We start from the raw sequence: 10512 nt of genomic DNA, 5'->3' as shown, positions 1-10512 counted from the left end.
TTCCTCTGCTTTCCTGTGTGTTCTGTAGACACAACATTAAAGTTCAGTTGCATAAGACTCATTCTTATTTTTGTGATATTCACTATCATTTTAAGAACTCTTAAGCATTCTTAGTATGTTTAGTTCAAAAAACCTGCAAGGACAGGAAATTTCTCCCTTTCTTACCATGATAATAAGAAGTGCTTGAGAGAAGTAAGTGCTATGGGAGAAGCATCATTATTGCTCTCCTCAGTGTTATGCTCACTTCTTATGCCAGTAAAATTTTATTCTTTTCACGTTTTTGAAGCAGTATCTTAGGATTGTTTTGGTGGGTTTTGTTTGTGTGTGTGTGTAAACTATGAAACTGACTGCCATAATGATTGTACTCTCTTCAGTAGTCACTCAGAACAGATAGATGGCAGGGAACTGCAATTCAAAATCCTCCTTATAGTGTGTTGAGTGAGATCTGTACATCAGTTCTGAATGTACCCCTCTCTGTTTGTTTTGGGTTGTTTGGGGTTTTTTTGTATCTTTTGTCATAGCTGCAGACTATGTTCCAAGTTGCTGATAATAGCAGTGGCTATTGTATAATTTTGTCACAAGCTGCACTGAAACAACTTTTTGTTTCTTGGAACGTAAGTGCAACTATACGTTTTGTGATCCAGAACTGGGTAGCCTAGGCCATTTCCTTTTGGTAAACATAGTTATAGAAGTTGAGAGAACGGTTGACTTTTAGGTTACCCAACAGTATGCAATTAGCAACACCCCAAGATTTCTGGATTTTCTCAACTAGCCACCTTTTGTATGACTCACATTATAAGAGAAGGCAGAACAAGTGAACTGGAGAGGTCAGTAAAATACTATTGTTCAGCCTTGTTCTTTGTTTTTAAGGTAAGTTGATCCTATTGGCAGGGATGTCCTTTCAGTTATAACACTTCTCTGACTTTACTAAAAGGCCCAAGAGTAGAAGTTAATAAAGTCTTAAAAAAGGTATGGTAAGCTGCCTTTGTATTTGAAAAACAGAAAATCTGTATACACACAACTGAATAAAAAAGCTAAAAATGCATTTTATTTGAAGAATGAAAAGAAGTCTTGCAACTGATCAAGAAAAACTATCTATACCTGCTTCTGCCAACCTTTTGAATCCTTCTACAGGAATAATCTTTCCATGGTCTGATGCTTGCAGCTGCATAAAAAATGCCACTTTTGTCATGGAAATCTTATTCTCTGCTTTTAGTAATTTTAATAGCAATGTTGAATTATGTTAGTTGTCCATTTATTTTAATGTCTTGGTTCTGGTATGGACTAGAATCATGTTTCAGAGAAAGCCACAGGAAATCTTTGGATGGTAAGCTGTGTACTTACAGACTTCTGTTACAAAGTAAGCAATCGCGAATATATTTGGGCAGAAGCTGATCAGCTGTTCTGAAATTTTTTGTGACTGTGAATTTTTGTAGTGTGGGCCGAGTTGTAACTTGAGAGTTGACAAAAAGTTGATGAAAAATGACTCATAGAATAATAAATAATGTAGGTGCATGTGCTTGTTGGGGGGTAAATGGTCCTTTCCTCTGAGAAACTGTAGAAATAGTTAATGAGTAATTCTGTGATGTAAGTGGGAAGATTCTTTTGTCTCTGTTACATCCTACTGAATTCATTTTAGGAACAGTTCTGAATGAATAACTAGACTTGTTTTTCTGAACAGAGGATGAGAATATGGTATGTTTATAAAAGTCATAAACAATACCCAGTCTCACCCTCTGTCCTATGTTAACTTTCTCTGACATTCAGGAACCAAAGCCTATATTTGAAGAAGATTGCAGATGTCATAGCAATAAACATGCCAGTTCCTGGATCTCAAAATAGCAATAAAATAATGTTATAAAATATTTAAATACAGGAAATATAAAAATAGTTTACTATTACAGAGTATAATATTTTCATATATTCATATATAATTTAATTGTATACATTTACGTTTTAATAAAAATAGAAAATAAAACATTATCCATAATTAGTGAATCCAATAATGGCATTTAAATTATATACACTAGATACTGGGAAAAACTTGGCAACTCCAGATACAATTCGCAAGAAACAGCCTATCAACAAAAAGAGCCGTCCAGAAATAAAGAACAAAAAACACTGATAGGGAGGACGATTAATCTGAAGTAGCAGCCCTTTCTGGTTTCTGAACGCCTTAAACAGCACTCGGCCTCTTCCTTTCTACTGAAGATAAAGTCAGAAACCTTCTCCTAAGGGTAGACAGCTAATCTTTTCCATTTGCAGAGCAGTGATAGATAATGTTGCTCTCTGCTATGATGGCTCACTGGTTAGTGCTTCAACAGTCAGTGAAAGTCATCCATATTAAGATCTTTTGCTGATCTCTTGGTTTCAAGCTGAAGAGGTAACATTCACTTCTGCGTATGTTTCTCGTTATTTTCTTTTTTACCTTGTAAGACTTTAAATGGAAGACTGAGATTCAGTGAGGAAGAATGCTGAGAAGAAAGGTGCCAAGTGACTCTGTAGCCTCACCTGCAGCGCTCTCGCTGTCCTGACACATTGAATAGGCAGTCTGGTACGTCTAATGCCAGGTGCTGTGTTTCTCTGAGACACCTCGAAGTCAGAGCTTGTGCTCAGTATCAGCATAGGAAAGTCCATTTTTAGATCTGGCCTCAACACAGATTTTGAAAACAGTCAAGTTTACATTCATTAAAACTAACGGGAATATTTATGTGTATAAAGTAAAATGTTTCAGGGCCCAAAATCCATGCCCAAGTGTTTATCTACTGCTCTATGTGTTACGCCTTTGTTCAGACCAGAATTTTGGTATTTCCACTAAATAATTTGCTTGTGTGTAAAATCACAGGACTGTTTACTTGTCCTCCTACACAGAGAAAATAGAAGTGATCCAGCCTGTGAACTGATTCTTCTGACTGAGAATAGCAGAGGTCTGGGTAGGAAAGCATGCCACAGTGGGCATGATGGCCCAAATAACAATCTTTAAAATAGTTAATTACTGTTGAGGGCTTGCATATCTTGTCTTTCTCCTCCATGTTTTGAAAGATGTAGTTCAGTAAGGTACCAATGATACACAATGAAAGAATTGAGCAGTACTGTGATAATAGTGACATTTATGTCGCTCTTTTCAAAGTATTGGAAAAATGGGAAAGGCTAAGCTATGGATAATAAAGGGTCAGCTTAAAGTTACTCACTGGGCTGAGAAATTAAGTCTTACGGTGTTGAAGAGCAAGGCATTGTACAAAATATGAGAGCTGGAGTAACAGGCTTTTGCTCTTCTTCTGCTGAAGACTCTGGTTTCAGGAGTGACCTGGGCCGCCTTGGTCTTGGGTGGGCAGAGGCTAGGAGATACCCCACATCTGCTTGGAAAGGAGTTAGTACTCATCCTTGTAGTAGGTGTTGTGTGCCTGCTCGACTCCAAAGGCTTTCAGCAGACAGAGGAGCCATCAGGCAGAACTTCATGGAGCCATGGGGACAATGTGAAGCAACTGACACAGTAAGAATTCAAAGAGATTCGAACAGTATTAGTCTGTGAAAGAAAAGGGGAAAACATTTGCTTATGTTTGGATGTGAAAACTGTATTTGGTGGGGCTGTGGGTGTAGATTTACTGTAAGGTAATGTGGGAAGCAGGTTTCAATGAAACAGTAATAGGAAGGTCAGCTTTTCTTCACGGCTGTTTTCAGTCACTTGGAAAGGTAAATATAACTTACCTACATACCTGGATGGGGATGCTGTCTGTTTTAAACAGCCCACCTATTCCCTGCAGTCACTTAAATTACCTTTTAAATATACTAATAGGGCAAATTTTCAATGATATTTGGGAATTACATTTTGGCTGGCATGTGTAACGAATGAATTAGCAGCAGCCAAGAAGAAGCTGTTTTAACTCTGATTCGTGAATTTACTCCCCAGAAAAAGAATGCTGTTCTGAACAACGATCTCGGGAATTAGCCTTTCATATTCTTTTAGCATTTCGCAAGATTCGCCCTTCGTAGGCCGGGACTCGCACGCACAACCGCGCAGCGCGGTGACCCGCAGGACGAAGGCAGCGGAGCGCGCGACCGGCCTGGGCGCCGCAGCACATGGGCGGCGCGGCGGAGGCGGTACCCAGCGGCAGTCTCTGTGGCGCAATCGGTTAGCGCGTTCGGCTGTTAACCGAAAGGTTGGTGGTTCGAGCCCACCCAGGGACGGGTTCCCCTTTTGGCTCGCCGCTTTTCCTGCAGCGCCCGTCGTTTTGTGCGTGTGCGCCGGGGGAGGATGTGAGATTAGCGCCGGCGGCCCTGCAGGCGCCGCGTGTTTCTGGGCAGGGGGGCCCGCGGCGGGGAGCGCGGCGCGGCAGCAGCCCCAGCTGCGGCGGAGGCAGCTGCCCCCCGCGCCAAGCTCTGGCAGCGAGCGGTGTCGCCTGCGGGGCGAGGTGGTCCCGGCCTGCGTCGCCCGGCCCCCAGCGCCGCGAGAGGCTGGGGCCCCGAGCCCCTGTCCTCGTCCCCCGGTGCGGGTCCCCGTGGCCCCCTCTGCGCTGAGCGCCGCGGCCGGCGGGCGAGAAGGGGCTGGCTGCGGCTCCGTCCCGAGGCGGGCGGGGACCAGAGTTTCTACACGCGCTGCCGCGAGGGAAGGTGCAGAGGAAAAGATCTTGTTTGAGCTGCGTGATGATAATTAACGATGATGCCGAGCGGCCGGGGTTTGCTTCAGGAGGCGCTGCGTGTACAGCGCTGCAGTACTCGAGCTAGCGCCGTCGGAGAGCCAGGGCAGGAGCCGGGGCTCGGAGAGGGGCATGCCATTTGCGAGGAGGGCTGTTAGAATTACTGTTGTGTACGGCCGTGGCCGCTGTCGCCGGTGCCCATTAGCGCAGAAGTTAACAGGCACCCAGGCAGACTCCGTCTCTCCCGAGGGACGAAGGCTGCGCGGCTGCCCACCCTGCCCGGTCGGCGCTGAAGCCGCCGGGGTGAAGCCTCGGCACGGAGCGGAGTCTCCCAGCGCGCTGCCGGGGCCCGGCCGCCAGGGCCCGGCCCCCCGGTGCCCCCGCGGGTCCCCCCGCCCGCAGCGGGAGGGTTTCCAGGCCCGTTTCCTGCTGGCAGGCAGCGCTGCCGCGCCGGGCTCGCCCTGCCCGCACCAAACCGCTTTGCATAAATGAATGTTAAAGGCAAGTGCGTTGGGAGCTTCGCCTAAACGTATCAATTAGAAGTTGGCACCTTCGCCGCATCGGAGCCCGTGAGCTGGTTTCAATGAGCGTTCCGGCCGCGTGAAGTGCGGCTGCCTTCCGGAGCAACTTCTGTCAACTCTTGCGAGGGTCTACTTACGGTTTATAGAGAACAGAATTCGTATTAAAAATGCCCCCTTCCCCGGTGAAGTTGCGTTGCACAGGTCTGCCTTTGCAACGCTCCTGTTTTGAATAAGGAGTACGATATAGCCCTCTTAAAGGTCAGGCTGTGCCACTGATGTACCACTGATGACAAGATACGGCCCTCGCTAGCTGAGGTACCGGAGAAAAGACACGTATTTAGAAACACCGAAGAATCCTTTGAAAATAATAAACTCTAAATCGTTGATGTGCTCTATCTGCAGCAGTTCGCTGGCTTTTTTTGTTGGTTTTTTTGTTTTTTTTTTAAATCACCCTCATCTTTTCGGTAAAACATTTTGAAAAACTGGCAGCCGGGAGCTTAGCATCAGGGTAGGTGCAGCTGGCTGCAGGACCCACCGATTGCCATCAGCAACACCTAACCCATAAATATTTCCTCGTGATCAGGAGATTTTTATTTTAACCAGAGTAATTGAGATAAATCCTCTTCTTGGTATTTCCGTGCTGTTTGCAGCAAGAGGATGAATTCAGCCTGGTAGCGCTGCATTCGCTGCCTGCCAGCCAAGCCTCACAGGGGACAGAAAATTTAAAATCTGCATTTGCCTGTGCTTGGATTGCCTCGCTACCAGGCAGACGTCAAGAGCTGACAGGAATCAACAACAACAACAACAAAATTGATCATGTCAGTGTAAAGCAGCAATGGCTGGAAAGGCAGTAACAATTTAGGAGCTCGGCTGTACCAAACCGATACTTCGGGAGGAAGGGCAAGCGGTTCTGCCCCCATAAAGCAAATCTTGCTTTCCTTAGCGAGTCACAGATGCGTTTTATAGAGGTGACTATTCCTGACCACGAGGTTTGTTAACGCTCCTTCCAGTTGTTGCACGTTGGTGTGCAAATGTACACCAGCAAACCTGTTAAAAGAGATGCGGTATGTGAGCATCCACTCTGTGCTCCCGAGCGAGGTATGTGCAGGAGGAGGCTCTTTCAAATGCACATCATGGGCTCAATAATATAAAGCGACGTTTAGGCGATGCTTGATAAACTCATTTTGTAGAAGTGGAAAGCTCGTGCATGGGAAGTGCCTCATCCCATCTGCTCGCTAACTAATTACAATTAAGGTTGTGGAAAACGGGAAACCCGATACATTTTCGGGAGAAGATAGGGAATCGAAGCTTTCTTTGTATGAGGTAAAATTTTTTTAGAGGTCAGTGAAGCTTTCAGCTCTCAATCATGAAAAAAAAAAAAAGCTGCTCATAGCTGCGCAATGCATCCAGAGAAACCAACCAGTTCTTGCGTTAATCCATTTCTCTACATGCAGTTCAGGATAAACGCTGTGTTAAGTATAATAAGGAACGGCATCATCTGAGACTTTCAGGAAAAAGACTTGACATATTCAAAGTGACCTCCTAACAAACACCGAGTTGAATTCCAGTTCGTATTTCTAACCAGTATTCCAACCGATTTGTAGCGCAGCTGGGGAAGAGCCGCCGCCGAGATGCCCGAGGGCCCCGGCGGGCCCCCAGCCGGACAACCGGGCGTTTCTGTGCCCACCGGCGCCGGGCAAACCCCCGCAGCCCGCAACGCGCCGCGGCTCTTTGTTCGCCGGGCGATGGGCCGGGGCCGCGGGCAGCCCGGCGGCTCGGGTGGGCAGCCCCCGGTGAGGCGAGGCAGAGGGGACAGCTCTGCCGCGGTCTCCGCCTGGGGCTCGGCACCTCGTGGCGCGGAGCCGCCGCGGGCCGCCCGCCCGCCCCCGCCCGCTGCTCTGCCCGGCGGGGGGGGGGGGGGGGGGAGCTCGTGGGAGCGCGGCGCTGCCCGGGGGTGCGGGGCCCCCTCTCCGCCGCGTCCCGCGCAGCGAAGGGGGGAGGGGACAGCACGGCGACCCGCACTGCTGGCGCCTCCGGCCAGAGCCGACCCCCGCCTTTGCTCGGGGCCGGGGGGGGGGGGCCGCGACAAGCGGGGACAAAAGAACACTGCCCCCGCCAGGGGAAGCCCCAGGGGAGAGGTCGGCTGTGCGTGGGAGCCGGGGGGAGCCGTGCCGCCCCCTCCCCTCCCCGGGCCTTCCCACCGCCTCTTGCCAGCGGGCGGGGCGGCGGCGCCCCCAGGGCCGCGCGGAGCCGCCCCCCCCGCAGCCGCCGGCAGCGGAGCCGCGGCCCCCGCCGCCCCCCCGGCCCCCGCCGCGGCCGTCGGCCGCCCTGCCCCGCCCCGCAGCTGCTCGGTGGCAGCCCGGGAGGGGACGGCGGGGGCCCGCGCGGGAGTCCAGGTGCGGGGTGCGGGCCGCCCGCGGAGCCGCCGCGCTGCCGGGCGCTGCCCCGGCCCTGCCTCCGCTCCCGGGCGGTGGGGCCGAGCGGCTCTGCCGGGGGTGTCCCGCGGGGGCGGCCGCCCCGCCGCCGGCTGCGGCGCATCCTCGCCTGCCTGCGGCCGGCGGGCCGCGGTGCGGGGGCGGCATCCAGCCGGAGCGGCGTCCGGGGGGCGGCGCGGGTGTCCGGGCTGGCAGCGGGGGGGCTTGAAGCAGCCCCCTTTGAACTTTCGCCAATATTTAATGACTGGGGAGGTTGATAGGGTGGGGGATAAAATATTCGTAGTCTTAATAAAGACGGGGACCCGGAGTATTTGAGGCACGAAAAACTGTAGAGCTCGCAGAAAGGGTGCAGAAAACAGCCATCTTGAATATTTTAATCTCTGGCAAGTGTTTCTTTGGAACAAAATGGATGTTGGAGGGAAACAGCATAGTTAACATTACTGTAGCCTTCCATTTCTAACACCATCCTTCTCGCAGAATTCAGCTGGCACGAAGCAACGAAACTGGAAAGAACACCGCAGCCTTTCCTCTGCGTGCAGGGGCAATAAATAATCATCAGCTGAAGACTGTGCTCTGGAAATCAGAACCTCCCTACATCCTGGTGCTTTTTTTACCCGCGATTTGTATCGATTTGTTTCCATCGATGGCAGTCACATGTAATGCTGCAAAAACACTTTCAGAGCTTATGCAACGTAAACAATCGGTCTGTGTTCAGCCAGAACACGTTTGTAGAGATTTTTTCTTTATTTTTAATAATCCCGTACGTTGTTACTGTCACCGAAGTTGAAGGAGGTATTCCTGCCGATAACCCTGGAAATAGGATCAGGCCCTGGGCTCAGGGTTGGTTGTGTGGTTGTGTGTTCATGATACAAACCAATTATTCTAAGGATTCATTGTTTGGTCATAAAAATCACTCTAGGCTGAAATTAGGCTTAGAAAGTCCCCAGGATTTTTTTTTTTTACTTTTACTAAAACGGATTAACAGCTGTCTTTATTTTTTTTCTTTCCTCTCCCCCCCTCCCCAAACTGATGGTGAAAACAAATACAACATGCTGATTTCAGATGCTTTTTGTTTTCATATAACTGCAAAACAGCTTTCCCTTTTTTACTAAGAACTGTGAGGCTATTAGTGCTGGTTAGGCCTTCCCAAATTTTAAAAATAATTTTTTATTTTTTTTTAAAAAGGAACAACCGACTGCAGGGGGTGTGTGTGGTGAGAGCAGAGACAATAAGTCAGTGGTTCAGCTACACAGGCTCAGAAAGGCTCTTTCCCTGGCATTATTTATTTATTTATTTCCTCATCGCTGTTTGCTTACTTTGGACCTACTCCTCCGCAGATAAGCTCCGCAGAAACAACCCACTTTCAAAAGCCAAAGACAGCTAATAAGAACCACGCAGGGATGGCCGGAGAGCACTGTCTGAAGATTAAAGGACAGGATGCCAAGGCAGAACTGCTTGATTTTATTCACTTACTGATTTCTTTAATGTCAATTTGGGCAACATTTCTAATCCTGATTGCCAAGGATAAGGTTCCTATTGAGGAATTAGAGTTTCTAATTTTTCAAGGAAATTTTGAGGTATGCATATACCTCAAATGCATATGCAGTTCCTGATTATTTCAGTACCTTGCTATAGCTTTATGTTCTGTATCTGAACATTTTTGCTTGAATTTCTGAGTGCCATACTTTCCCCTGTGGACTGATACATTAAAATATATTTAGCAACTGTTTCATAGGCATCCTGATGTTTGTAAAGCATTTCTTGAGACTGTTTGGATCAAAAGCCACTATGAAGTCAAGCAGCTACTTAGTCATTTTTTCAACTGGAGCATGTAGGAATCTCAAAAGAATAGCATTTGTGAAAAGAAGAGTGAGCAAAATTACTAAAATGGAAATAAGCTCCATCAGAGGTTAAAATTACAAACATGTTTATAAAAAAATTGCATAGCCTAGAATCAATAACCTAGAAAAGCAGGAGCTGGCTTCTAATGGGCAGGTCTTATTCTAAAAATGAAAGCAGCATTCAGCTCAAATTGTTAGTGTTATCTGAGAAGCAGGAAGATTTCAGCTAGATTGAATAATACTGGGAATGTGAGGACTGCTCTAGGGCCCAGAGAGGAAAGCCATATCAAATTTGTTGAAAGCTTAAGGAATTGCATTTAATGCCATGCAACTCCAATTTATGTGGGAAAGGTATGTAGGGTTCCGGGGAGGAAACAGGGTGCTCTGTATTTTGTGGAAAAAACTCTGTATTTTGTCCATCAAATGTGAAGGACAAAGGAATTTTGTAGAAATAAATAGAAGAAATAAATGAATTTAACTTACCCACTTGCCAAAGCAGGTGAGTTAAAAAGTGCCTTTTTAATTATGACTCAAAATATATATTTTGCCTAAAAAATGTATTCACAAGAAGAGAAACAACAGTACATTTTTCCTGTAAAGAATAAGTACATTTGTCCTCATATACCTAAGGCATTGTTACATGTGATGGGCTCAGAAATTTTTTTCTGGTGTTATATTCCTTTGTCATCATCATAGCTTTGGTGACGAAACCAGAGAGCTAGATTGCACCTTAATAAGTAAACAGGCAGGGACAGGTGTGGGGATACTTTATCCACACCTTCCAGAAGGCAAGGAGTACCTAGGAACTTCTAGATAACTGAGGCCAAAGGGACTGGTGTTTTTATGTTATATTCTGAATGGGCAGGATATTCTGGTTTTTTTTGTTTTCTTGATGGGTCATTGCCATACCAGGCTCTGCAAACAACTGTTAAGTGCTTATTAGAGTAGTGCATGTATTGGTAAGGAATAATTGGTGTAACAACTTGAGGGCTGTTTGTAAATGTATCTGTTTGGAAATCAGGGCAGTTAAATCTATTGTGCTGTCTAAAAGATAATTGTAAAGTGATGCAGTAAAATG

At 47.3% G+C, this 10512-nt stretch overlaps 1 non-coding gene across 1 annotated transcript; it reads left to right on the top strand.

Annotated features, from left to right (window-relative positions):
* Window positions 1-4114: 4114 nt before the first annotated feature.
* TRNAN-GUU (transfer RNA asparagine (anticodon GUU)) lies at window positions 4115-4188 on the top strand. Its single transcript has one exon. It is a non-coding gene; the product is annotated as a tRNA-Asn (tRNA).
* The last annotated feature ends 6324 nt before the right edge of the window (window positions 4189-10512 follow it).

The sequence above is a fragment of the Falco peregrinus genome, chromosome 5 (genome assembly GCF_023634155.1).
Source record: "Falco peregrinus isolate bFalPer1 chromosome 5, bFalPer1.pri, whole genome shotgun sequence".
Classification (NCBI taxonomy): domain Eukaryota; kingdom Metazoa; phylum Chordata; class Aves; order Falconiformes; family Falconidae; genus Falco; species Falco peregrinus.
The sequence above is the reverse complement of the archived record's forward strand: the minus strand, read 5'-3'. Positions and strand labels throughout refer to the sequence as shown.